Consider the following 14,418-nt stretch of genomic DNA (forward strand, 5'->3'; position numbering starts at 1 on the left):
CCAGATTCATAGTATAGTCCGATGTTTAAAGACAATACTCCAGTTTTCACTTTGTTCTTAAAAGCCTGGGTAACAGTGAGTAAAAAAAAAAAAATACTTGCACTCCCATTTGCTAATCCTATTACACATCATAATTTTAATTTTATCAAAAGCATTTCTTCAGTGTCACTCATTATAATGCTATTGCCATTCCCAAATGAATATAAATCATTATCAGTACTTAGCATAAAATGCCTCCTTGCTCAAAAATTAATACAATATGAAATTCAATGTATAAATTATGGCACAATACATGAAACTTAAAATTTATGAAACAAAACTTGAAAATTCACTTAAGATTTTGGTGACGAACACAAAAAACCTTACACCCAAGTTTTACTATTGTTTCCGATACTGAAAATCTCAGAACCAAACACTTATGATCACAAAAAACTGAAATGCTTAGAAGTCTGTTTTTAAGAGAGAATTTCAGGAATGAAAATACTACGAACAGAGTACGAACTTGGTCCATGTGGGAAGGAAACAGCTTAAGTGGCCTTACTGTGTACAGCATGTGTGGGAGGCTTCAGAAAGGCAGCAAGATTACTTAAGGAAAATTCACCAAGTGTGTACTGATGATCCTAAGCATGTACAGTGTATAGGAAGGCTTCAGCAATGTATGGAGTTTGAAATGATGCTTCAGAGAAGAATGTTGACTTCAGCAAAGCATAAAGGGCACAGGGCTGCTTCAGCAATGCAATAAAGGATACTCCAAGTGTGTTAATGATGAAGGAAACTTCAAAGCGTGTAAAATGCACAGGGTCACTTAAGCAAATTATTATTATTAAAATAATTTAATCAGAAAACCTAAAAATTTGGAAAAACTTGAAAACCAAGAATCTGACAAAATTCCTTTAAAGGAAGGAGAGAGAGAGAGAGAGAGAGAGAGAGAGAGAGAGAGAGAGAGAGAGAGAGAGAGAGAGAGAGAGAGAGACTGGTGTCAAGTGTTGAAGTGATCAGAACTTCAGCTGCTGTACAAAACGTGCAACACTATAATGTCAGTGTTGCATATCTGCATGTGCTTATGTGCTAAAGCTTGTACAGAAGACTGAGGAAATGCCCTTGAATGAGTAGTACTTGCCAATTTCACAACAAGGGAAAATCCAGCAAGAATGAAATGGCCAAGGGGGCCTTTTAGCAAGAATATCTATACCATTTATAGTAATTCAGAAAAAAGATCTCTCAACCTTAGTTTATGTTGCTAAACAAAACTGCAAAGAATTATCACTACTTTAGATTACTACATACTTTGGGCAAAGGCAACATTTTGTATTAATTTTTGTCTACAAACTTGAAACCTCTCAAACCTACACTGTAATGTCTATAGAACCAAAAAGTGACTACTTGTTACAATTTTATAGAAATATTTCTTGGTGTCATTACAGTTTAACTCAATTACATTCATTCTTTATTGTACCATGAACCTACTAAAAATGGCCTTAGTTAATTTCACAGCTAAAAATGAAAGTTGAGGCTTTGTAAGAACTGAGCAAAAAGCTGAAATACAAAAGTCCTTTGATAACAAAATCAATGTACAATTTGGCATTACAATAATTTTCTAATTTTTAAAATTTCTAAGTTACATTTTTGACATCTACCATTAACTGAATCTTGATAAGACCATAATACTGAGATTCAATCGGAATATTATGATATTAAATAAAGAAAGAGTATGACTTATAACCTTAACACACAAGCACATATTCTCCATGTCAAAACACTGCAGCATTGGGGATTCTGTACAGAATCCTATAAATTCACATTAATAAAAGCATTTTTTTCATGTCATTTATGTCTTATGCAGGTAAGGCCTTGCAACTTATACATCACTAAGCTATCCCTAGCTACTACAAAGAAATTTTATAGTACATCACAAGAAAAATTCTTCATAACCAATGAATTATTAAACATAACACAAGGGAAACTAAAAAATTTAACTGCCACTTAATAATCTAATATGAACTCTGGTAAAAATCCCTGTATCCAGATAATTACTATGTCGATATGGGGCAGAATTATACAGTAGTCTGAACTGTGAACTAAATGATACTGCATATCATAGCTTCCCTTAGGGGACACATTCAGAACTGTCAATTACCTGATATCCAACAAACTCAGTAGCTGAACAGAAGAAAGATGTTTACTGTAACATAAGACTGACTGATACCTAATAATTTTGATACAGTGCTGATTGTTGAAGCACACTGGACTACCTAATATTATGGGATTATGTACAGCATGCATCCTAGACTAACTGATGTCTGTCCATATGGCTTTGCAATTCCCGTTTGCTTCAGAGCTACAGCTTTTATGCAATATTTTACTTTACACGCTGTCTGTGAAGTTACAATTCATGCTATGGTAATCATTTTGCTGTCACTTAAAGCAAATTACTTTAATTTCAGTGCACACATTCCTAAACACAAAATTATAATACAAAATTATCTAAACTGCAATAATCTCCAAAAATGACAGATCAATGTTATAACTAACTCAACCGCTGTTTTCAATAATGTCATAACTGAACCAAATGTTTAACATGTCTTCTCCCCCTGATAACTGATATCAAACTAATGGGATTTTTAGATTAATAAACTATGCATATTGAACTATACGAACTGCTGTACCTGATCGCTGATATCAAGCTCATTTGACATTAAATTTTCATACTGAATTAATTCTAACATGAAGCTGATAAGTTTATGCTGAAACTATGTAACCTAAAACAGACTAAAGTCGAACCTCTTAAAACCGGCATTCTGTGGTCCGGGATCTCGTATGGTTTGGCTCGATTTTGAATCAGCCACCATTAGTTCATTGAGCGGCCATGGGGGTGGCGCCACATATTGTTTACAACTTCCCGACAGCAAAAAATAATGCCATATCTCTTTTGTTCCTGTGAAAATAATTGTTAGTAATGGATATATCAGAAGTCAAATATGTTTTCAATATTAACTTTAAATGAATATATAATTTTAAAGATTCCACTTGAGGCTCTACCAATTAAAACTTTTAACCAAAACAATGAAACATCTGGTAATGCACGAATTCCTTACTCTCAGAGTGCTTGAAAGACTTATAGGTGATAAGGTTTTGATCATTTCTTTTACACGTATAGCTGTATATTTACCCTTTCGATATGCCACCCATGTGATCAGATGATGCTAGAGGTAAGAAGTGCAAGCATAAATCTTTATCTATGCTATCCTTTCCTTCTCGTTAGCAAATGTTTAGTGTTCATTTTCCTCGACAGGTAGCGGTGTACTTGGTTTACTTTTTTGACGGCAAAGTGTCAAATGTACTAAGTGATCGCCAAAGTTCATTATTTTTGTAATTTCATTACCCGATACAATCAAAATAAATGACAAAGAAACTAATAGCAATAATCATGACAGTAGTAAATTAGGAGATAAAAGTCACTGATAATATTCTGCAGATTCTGAGCAAAGTTAAATAGTTGATTTACCGTTAGGCCAACTTGGGAATGTAGGCTAAATGTGTTAAAAGTACACTATTTTAAAGAAAATTATACAGTATGAAGTTATAAACATATGAGTAATAAAATGATAAGAAGTTGTATCAGAACTTAGCCAAGTACTGTAGTAAGCTAAGTCAGCAACTAGGCTATTTGTATGTGGAATTAACTTGCTAGACTATGTTTACACAGGGGCTTCATTTTTTAGGGGTGTACTCTATATTCCATTTTTCTGTGGTCTGGCAAAGGCCTGGCCCCAAGGTTCCTGGATTTAAGAGGTTGGACTGTACCTGATACCTGATACCTAATACATTTTTAAAATTGATAGAAAATATTTGTATATATTTTTAAAATTAATAGAAAATATTTGTAAAAAATTTGTACTGTATCTTGAAAAATGATTACAGTAATTACCTTGTAAGTATGAAATTCATGTATACAATGCTTCCTGAAACCACAACATAGCTGACATTAAATCGATAAGAAATTCATCCTTACCCTTACAATGGCACCTGATGGCTCATATTGAACATGAATTACTGTACAGTGAAATATATACTTAATTTAATGGCCATCATCATCCTTATTATCATTATTCACATGGTATTATCAATTAAGTCACAAAATGAACTACCTGATGGCCGATACTGAGCTGATTAGTGATTTAAGTAATATCTATATATCCTGGATCACAGTGCTACAAGCTAGGGGTCCTGAGGTTTTTCTTTAAACTGAATATTAGCTATGCTGAACTCAACCAAATGTTATGTCAATAGGCAGTGTTACACCTTGCAAAACTAATTTTACAATATTAAAAACTTAACCCGATTAGTTTAGAAAGTGAAAAAGGAAATACCATCCATAATCGTGGAATTATGGTTTACACTGTTCACTAAGACTAATTTAGTTATGACAACAGTATCTCTTCCTACTTGCAAGTAGAGATTAAAATCTTCCAATACCAAACACAAATCTAATAAAGAGTAAAGCTGCATCTTCTCTCACTTTCACAAATAAAACAAGTGCAATTTATATTGTTCACTGGTATTGACAGTGACATCCATTGTGGTGATCAAGAGTTCAAGTTGTGATCAGATCAAGGCAGATTTTCATTGACATATAATCTTACTGTCCCCACTCATGGTAGAGATAGCACTTCGGTGATGATCAAGTGATTGTAAACTTGTTTAATTTTGAAGACATTCTGAACTTGTGCCTTCCCCTTGCTAGTCAGAACTGGATTGTTGAAGACTTCCTGAAAAGTTGAGAGACAAGTTAATTAAATCATGTAACACAACAGGTCTTTTACCAGACTCCAAGCATTCTATTACCAAGGTCTCCCTGCAACAAAGACTGGCACAGATGGGTCAGAGTCTTTTTAGACATGCACTGAAAGTCTGTAGTCCTTTATCAAGGATATCTTACTTTTCTCAAGAGAAAATTTCAAACAGAAAAACATAACACATGCGTCTATATTTGACATAAATAATACTTTTATCATTATTATTATTACTGCTACTTGGTCTGGCTATAGCATATGTAAGATAATTAAAAATGTACACATTTTGGCAAAATCTATTTTCACCAACAATGTGCATTAAAAATTTATACATTTTGGCAAAATCTATTATATCACCAACAATGTTTCCACGCATATTTGTTCAAAATTCAACTCTCCTTGTTGGCTCAATAATTTTCAGAAATAAAGGTTAATTGCTCCAATTAGCTCTCTCTTAAGGAACCTGTCATATAAGGCAATTCTGGAAACAACATTTTACCCACATCCTAATAAAAGGGAAAATTAAGAAATTATTAAAATAGTCCTACTTCCTTAGTTCATCTGTCTGTGAAGACAGAGTTAATGGCTGCAACAGTTTGTATACTACAGTTACAAGTGCCATTTTCCAAGTTTCTAGTCTAAAATTTTAAATAGTATCACTTTGCCCTTCTGTGAAATAGAAGATAAAAAGAAGTAATGAAGCAGACAACTAACCATGAATGTGTATGTTATCACATACCAAGAGAACTCTTGATCATAAGTCACCTGAACTATTCAATGACTTGTTCTGCAAAAGTATAAACAATTCAGGCATTCAAGATAATAAATACAAACATCTCCATTAAAAAGTTAAAACACATATGGACATGTTAAAATTCTAAACTGTCAATGCCAAATAAATGGATACAGAATGAAGTCACTCTTAAATAAACCTTCTTAATACATATTTTAGTCTCCATCTAAACAACATTACCATCCCTCCAAGGAATAAGATTCCCCACAAATGCCTCATTTCATATTCACTCAGCTTCTACTTTTTTACAGTTCTCTATTTACGCCATCAAGTGATATTCAGGTCAATTTTGCTGAGCTCCTCCCATTTACATGAGCTCTAATAAATGATTCACACAAGGCTTTTGTCTGAGCAGTGCAACATGATATCAACCATCTTCAACAACGAAAAGAAGCTGTTTCTCAGTTAAACCCGTGATCTCAAAACAAACTTTCCTTGAAGATTAAGTCAATCTTACAAATTTTACATATGAATGACATGATTCTACCCATCATCTTAGTTTATTAATACTTTATACTTTTAGATTAAATCCTCAAAACCGGAAAAAATTACAAGAGCTTTCAAATGAACTGTCTACTTCTAAGGAATGATAGCTATAATTAATGTATGAATTTGATTCTTTATGAGAAGTTTAGAATTCTATGTATGTAATACTACTTGAATTGACAAACCTTTAATATAACTCCCAAACCATCACTCTGAACTGTGAGTATTCCTACTAGTCAATTATAGTCATGTGTAACTAATCTGGACTACAATGCTATATGTAGTGATCTTTCAAGAGACAAGAACAGGATTCAAGACCCAACAGAGACGTTATTTACTTTATACAGGCATAATCTACTTTACAATTCCTGCTACATTTCACTGAATGCATTCAACTCCCTGAATTGATTTGCTACTTACGTATACACTAAAAAGGCCATTTTATGTATATTTCTGAAATAAAGAGACAATTCCATCAAAGCTACATAATTTCCTCAGTCTAATGCATAACCTCAACTCCAAAGATTTTCCTCTGGGATTGTAGATGGGATTCTGTCAGTTTTAGGAAGCAATTCTGACAAATACCTAATCCAAATATCTTGAAATGAAACAGGAATTGGACCAGTGCAGAAACTACTCAAAATCCAGGACTACGGAATTAGTCTAACTTCATCCTACATAATCTAAGTTACAAAACCTATTTTCAGCAAAACATTGGGTTTATCAACTGATGACAAGTCATGACCAGGCATGTGAAGCCATGTGGGAAAAACTTGGACACTTTAGCTACTCCAGCTACCTTGTAGTCATTTAAAGCAGTAGTAGGGACAGGAACTACATCAATATAAGCAATGAGAACCAGTTTTAGATAATGCTCTTGGGTAAAGCCCACCTACAACAACAGGACCTTGGATATAAAGGGGATTTCTGGTATGTACTACCAGATTAGGAGTGTGCTATATACCATAAGGTTATCTAGCATTTTATCTGAGGTGGGTTCTTCCTAATTCCACTGACTTGATTGGAGCACCTGTAATCAACTGTCTTTATTAGGTTCTGACAAGGTCATTTCAAGGCTTTGTACTTTTAAAGAGTCAGAAGGCACAAGAATGTACAAATAACCTCAAGAATAATCTATTCTAAAAACCTCTTTTACATAGCTTAAGTTTAAAGTTAATAAGCAGCAAAAGCATACTGCTATATGAGCCTAAAAAAATGTTTGAAAAACTTAACTTTTGTATATCTGATAAAATCTTGAAATTTTTAAGCACACTATCCTTCCATCCAGATATGCAACTTTTCTGTAATAGGGTAGATCAGCAACCTCCTTGTCTCAATCTGAAATAAATATTGGACCTTGAATTTTAATTACAAAAGATCTGAGAGTATTCTTAGGTTAAAAAAGTTCTATTTCTCCAATACACTGGCCATAAAATCTCACTTTTAAACTCTTATGTTACATTAACATTTTTGACCAACTACAATGTTAATCATGGATAATTATGTTCCAACCAAATTCACTTTGTCTATTAAAATTTCTTCTTCCAGCTAAATAAAACTTGACTTCAAGACTGGTTCAAAATTTCTCACTTTGCAACTTGACATCAGTAAGATCTTACTAATGTTACATATCATAATATGAATAAAAAAATTCCCATCAATGATATTCAGTGAAACTGACAGAAATGACTGTTATCAATTTCTGATATTAACTCTACAGTGCTTCCATTATAAAATACTGTTAAGGATTTAGCAACAATTATTTAAAAACATTTAATATAAACATATAATATGTAAAACCTTTAATAGCATAATAAAATACCTAGTTAATGGGTTACTCTTCACTCAACCAATCTGACATTTTACAACACATAAATTCCCTGGCAAATAGATACCAAGTGGAAATCAGTGCCCAATTGATGTTGAATCGGAAATTCTGATCTTTCACTTCCACAAATAAGACCGGCCAAGACATATACCTACACAATACCACATACAGGTTGGATTTCAATGAAAACTTGCAGTATATCTAAGGTTGTTATTAATTCAGTAATAATGAAAATTATTAATCCTACTTATAAACACTGTAATGCCTTTGCTCTCTCAACATTTTCCCTGTAATAATTATTTGCATCACAGCAACATACTGCTAAAGATGAACATGTACACAAAGCTTGCTTAACTCAACTTGATAAGCTTTACATCTATAGTAGAAGATTCTTAACAGAATACGCTTAATCAGCTAGCTTAATATTCTGTGCAACTATGGTACCAAAAGCTCTAACTATAAAGGACATTCCCAGCTTTGAGTTATCACATTCTCCTGTTAATGGATTGTTATTAAAAACAGACTAACTTAATGCATAACTTCATCTGTAATCACAACACATCGACAGCAAACGTTGAGTAAGTTAAATTGGAAAGAATTGTTATCATAACCTGAATATCATACCAACAACATAGCCTAAAAAACTTCCCAATATAACCAAAAATTGCACTGTTTTGCAAACTTATATGAGACTAGCACCCCATAACACCACATTTCACCCAGTCAATCGAAATCACGATTTCAGTGACATTGCTGAGCAATACAATGTTAAAAGGCCTTTTCCTTAAAAAATGCAACAACTCTCAATATAGTTTCCTTTAAAACCTAAAAAGGACTTCACAAGCCATTTGATGATAACCTCTTAAAAATACTTCCAATGTTATTTAGCTCTAATTACAAGACCAGGCATTAAATTAAAACCATAGTATGATTAAGTTAAGCCATCTGAATGCCCCTGTTCATATTTTTTGTCATTTAGTTTAGTCAATATAAATTCTTGCCTAATTTAAACTGCTGTAATAATATAACGCTGTTCCTTCTTGCTTAAGCTGAAATACATGCCATAAGTCTTATAATAGCCCAGCCCACAGCTGAGAATCGGGTATCTGAATTCATAGTTCCATAGTACCGCTAATAGGCTAATACTATGGCTCCATCAAGCACTACCACCCAAGGTTGTTGCCCACATTAGCCTAAGTTATTTAACATATTTTCTCTTCATCACGACAGTCATGATTCTCTATTTCTCCCGTCTTCCAGGGGTTTCTCTGGTCCTGCTAAACTCAAAACGGTAATTCTTTACAAAAGGTCCGCATCAATATTTGGTGTTTGACCTTACTAAAATAATACAAAACCCCTTAATATGTACAGTAACTTAACACAACCACCTAACCTAACCTAGGCGCCGTGCCCCTACCTAGCCTAGCGGAGGACTTCGCCTCGACCCCCATTAAGGGCACAACCCAACACATCAAACAAACCCCAAATATTGATGCGGACCTTTTGTAAAGAATTACGCTCAAAACACTGAAAATAATCACATTGGTTAGCGCTGCACCTAAATCTTCACCTCCTTTATCTTTCGTACTTTACAATCAAACTTCTATTCCTGTAGGCTATGTATGAATAGCCTATACTGTATTAAGGCACATTTGTAGCTATAGCCGCATGCAGCCTCGACTCTTCAAATCTCACCCGCGTTTTGGGCGGCGTCGGTGACCCTGATAGTTGTGACGCCAGATAACCCAGAATTAATCAAATTATGCGTTTTGGGACAAACAAATGTGTCAAAACTGCAGAGGTTTCTATCAACCGTCCGAGGAATTACACTTACATTGCATCACAATTCGAGTATATAAGTAGCATATTAGTAAGGTTCCCTAATCCAAGAATGGAATACATTCATGCCTAACACACTGCCTGTGAACCTCAGGCTACAATGCCACGTCAATGCTAACCCTAATTAGAATTTCAGTGTAAATTTGTTTACAAAAATATATGAAGCTTTGATACACGTCGCTTTGATCTTCTACTTAATAACGAAATTACGAGGTACCTTGTCAAGGCTTGCATTCTGTACAACGAAGCGTTAATTACAATAGCCAACGTTAGCCCACAGGTACCACTGTCATGTTAGGTCCACCACTAAGGTTGTGATCTTTAACTGATTTACTGCATAGCCAAAACCTCTATAAATTTACAATGCTGTGGCCTAAGATTGAATTAGAACAAATATAATAGAAATATTCACCAGAAAAGTTACCAAAATCGAGAAACCTTGCATAGTTCTTCAGCCAATTTGACGGTGTCAGAAGAGTTCATGTATTTAACCAATGCACATTTTCCCTTTAGGAAGTTAAGAAAACGTTGCAAAATGACATCTATTGACAGTTTAAATAACTAAAATAAAAAACCCTGGCATTAAATAGTAATTGACAACTTTATTTGTTTACCTTTAATATTTAACCTCGATTTAAAGTAGAGTGTGAAAATTTTATCAAAATAATATCATATGGAGTTTAGTAAAAGATTAAATTTTTCTTTAGTTCTAAATATTATAAATATTTTTGCGAAAACTTCTGAAATAAATCAGACTAAAAAAATTACATGGCATCTATTAGTCAGCAGACTTTTATGACATAAAACTATTGTTAGATATAATTAATTTTAAGAATAAAAATATATTATGATATAAATTTTATAATAAAACAATTAATAACTTATTACATAATTATTTACTAGTAATATGCACAAATAAGGGTCTGTTTTGATTAACAATTAGAAATCTTAAAGGTATTCTCCTATTGATGTTTGGTAAAAGAAAAAGGCAGACGAACAGTAAAAGTCGACGCCAGGGTTAAAGTAAAACATGACGTAACATTGAAAAATAGTTAAAAAGAGTATTCAGAGAAGAATAATTAAATAAAAATATAATAATTAATATTAAAAAGTAAAAATTTGGGTTTATTAATGAAAATAAGATATATTTTAGGGAGGTTTTATGAAGTCCTCTTGTAAACAGAATGGAGACATCATTCAAAATGGGAAACAGGACTAAAAAAAATAAATACGATAACAATGGAAAATACAGTCAAATTGAGCTAAATGTATCGTGAAAAAATATTTGTTATATCTATAATCGCATAATTAAGTCACGAGTACATGAATTAAAACCTACAATTAAAACAACGAGCATTATAGTCACTGGCAATATCTTGCAAATACAGACGGTAGTTTATAATTTTTTAAGAAGGTTGTGTGAAATTTCTCTCTGGTAAATATTCATTATTACTAATAAATTAGTAATGAATCATTTACTATACAGAGTAGCTCGTGGATATGACAGAAATTAGTCGGTGAATTGTATCATAAAATAATGACTGGCACCTTTAAAAAAACGTAACTTGAATGCTTTTGATATGAGATACTCACTGCTAGAACTTTTCAGTATATAACAGATCAAGGCTGAAATATATCAAAGCTTCGATATTGCACAAAATAAAAATATATTGATATCATTAAGTGATTTCATCTCAATGTTATAGTTTTATTTTAAGCTTGTTTCCCTGCAAAAAAATCGTCTACTCTGTCTCGTCTGCTAACAGCGATTTATATAAGAGCTAAGGTCTTTATATTTTTAAAATCAATAATAAAATTATTTATTTTTAAAATGACTAATAAATATATATTAATTTATATTTATTCATTATATTTCTAATAAAACCGTAATTTTTCTGAAAAATAGGTAACCTATAAGGATTTTTACTAAGATTTTTTGGTAACATAAACAAAGCAGACGAATTATTGAAAATAAAACCGCGAACGTCTAACTTTCTAATATGCAATAAAATTTCGATAAGACAATGCATGAGCAATTATTAAACAAAAGGTGTAGTAATAGGTGGCACGTCACGGACTTTGCTGACTTAGGATGTGCACATCATTTTGTTACGAGGAAATAAATATGCCCAGAATTGCAAATGACCATTTCCTCCTGCTATGCTGGTGAGATTCTGGTACAAGAAAATAATAGCATCCTCTCTAATGCGTACTGTGACAAAATCACCAACTGCCTTGGGCACGGTGTTTGCAGTCCTATTCCTTTTTATTGGTATAGAAAAATCAGTAAAAAAAAAAAAACTACAAAGTCTTAGGGTACTTGGAAGGTGCAAGGATGTGGTGCAACTCTGGTTAATGAGAAGTTGGATGTTTGGATGTTTTGAGATCTAAATTTAGACAGTAATACAGTAGTTGTTATATGCGGTGAAAGATGGCAATTACTAGTTTTCATTTTTATTTATATTTACTTAAGTGCTTTATGTTATGACAATTAAATATCTTCATATTAAAAACATGTTATATATTTTCATAGGATAATAATAATAATAATAATAATAATAATAATAATAATAATAATAATAATAATAATAATAATAATAATATGAATATAACAAAAACCTAAGAAGTCTCTTTGTTTATAGTTTAGCCTACTTTGCGTCATAAACGCCAATGACAGACGAAAAATAGCATATGGGTCTACCCTGCGCACTTTCTTCAAAATGGAATGAGGCTGTTAGCCCCATGCCCTTCTCTGACCTGGCTGCAACTCACATCAGTCAACTAACCAGCGGGTACCCATGAACCTGCTGATAAGTCAACTACTTAGCTCAACAGGACATAGTGACATAGTGGATATTTTGGGAAACAGAACCAAAGATGTAACCCCTGCCCACCCATGAGATTGAACTCAGGCCATGTGCATTCGGAAATAATCACCTAAATTCAATTCTATAGAAAAAATAATTCTAAAACGTATCTCTCTTTGAACACCGGTAACACTCCCTAGCACCCACTGAAGATAATGATCTCTCCTTCTCTCTCTCTCTCTCTCTCGTTAGAAGCATGGTTACACATAGTTCACAAGTATGGATTACTATGCTGCTTCCATGTGGCATAGGGTTCCGACTTTAAAAGGGAACACCAACCATACCAAAAAGAGAGAGAGAGAGAGAGAGAGAGAGAGAGAGAGAGAGAGAGAGAGAGAGAGAGAGAGAGAGAGAGAGAGAGAGATCAGGTCGCCACTTTACACTGTCAAATTTCATGGCAACCTGATACAAAGTATTATCATTATTTCCAGCAGAAATGCGTTTTTGCAACCCAGGAAGTCCTGATACCCAGTTCAGGTCATTCTGTATATTAATAATCATAATGTACTATTATCAATGTTGTTGATGTTCATGACCGTGAGATTTTCATAACGAAAAATCAAAACTTAAAAAAGAACAATAGTTTTCCTCACCTCTCTGTCCCGGTAAAGGCTCCAGCTTCTTAGTGAATCCTTTCAGTTTCACCAAGCAAGACATTTTGTCTCAGAAGCGGTCAAATCATTCTCAAACTCACACGCCCTTGGAAATCTCAGCCAATGGGATTGGCAGATTAAAAAAAAAAAGAACGGTTTTGTTTGGCCACCAGGTACGAGGGTGTACTAACAAAATGCCCAATGGAAAGAGAAACCCACAAGATTCTTGTGTATAACTTGTTTACTGGTAAATATTTACATATTACTTTGATCTCGAGCACTCTCAGGTCCTAACTGTGACCCTTTTTCAAGAGATGAGGAAGTCAGACTGGTTCAAGGCCCAGCAATCTTCTGGAACTTCTTCTCCCTGTGCTGTCATTTATATGATGGCTGTCCTGGTTTCCATTCTCTTGAGAGTTGTTAATCTCCTCCTGTCGTTATCTGCAGACTCAACAATGAGGTGATTTTTCTTAGAACTCTTCTTCCTCTTCTAGCCCGCATCAGCATACGATGAGGTCAGCATTGAACATCTATCCTGCCTTGCCAATGACCTCGTCTTCCACTTCATCCACCTTTGCAGAAACATGATTAATTATGCGCTAAGTGTCAGCCCAAATTCATCTTTCAACTTTTCCCCCACTCATTTTTCAAATGATTCCTCGGCACTTTCCAGTCATCGAAACACAAGCACATTGGAGAGCCAGTACACTTTTTCATAGGTTTTCACTCCATATATTACCAAAACGTACATCCTACACAGGAGTTGGCACGAATAACAAGCACTCATTGCGGGATGGAACTGATAATCCTATTAGATTAGCCGTAGCCATTAAGAAAGCAACGTAACCTTTCCAAAGAATCACAAGATTCGCTTACGCGCAAGATGCGGGAGCGAAAAGTAGACACGTCCAACTGCCACCACTGCTGTCTGCAAAGTAGCCTCAGCGTCCCTCATATATCGCTGCTGCGACTTCTCCCTGCCTCATAGGCCTACTCTTCTCGTGGCGCAATGCTGTCATTATTAAATTGTGTTTGCAGCTTTCCTTCATCCCCCCAGGCTGCACCCACTCCTTAGCCTGTACCTTCTTTGCCATTTCCTCTAGTCAATCTTGCTCTCCACCTAAATTTTACTTCCTAGTGCAACTGTGAAGTTTTCTCCCACTTTCACCTTTAGATGTTTGTACATAATCTCATTAATTTTCTGGATCTCTTTACCTCG

General features: G+C 34.0%; 1 long non-coding RNA gene across 1 annotated transcript; it reads right to left on the reverse strand.

Moving 5' to 3' along the window:
* Positions 1-978: 978 nt before the first annotated feature.
* On the reverse strand, positions 979-10,260 carry LOC136846562 (uncharacterized). The gene is made up of 3 exons (XR_010855449.1): positions 10,152-10,260; positions 7,306-7,410; positions 979-4,769 (listed from the first exon to the last, which is right to left on the reverse strand). It is a non-coding gene; the product is annotated as an uncharacterized lncRNA (long non-coding RNA).
* Between the last annotated feature and the right edge of the window lie 4,158 nt (positions 10,261-14,418).

Source organism: Macrobrachium rosenbergii, chromosome 2, assembly GCF_040412425.1.
Source record: "Macrobrachium rosenbergii isolate ZJJX-2024 chromosome 2, ASM4041242v1, whole genome shotgun sequence".
In the NCBI taxonomy this organism is placed as follows: domain Eukaryota; kingdom Metazoa; phylum Arthropoda; class Malacostraca; order Decapoda; family Palaemonidae; genus Macrobrachium; species Macrobrachium rosenbergii.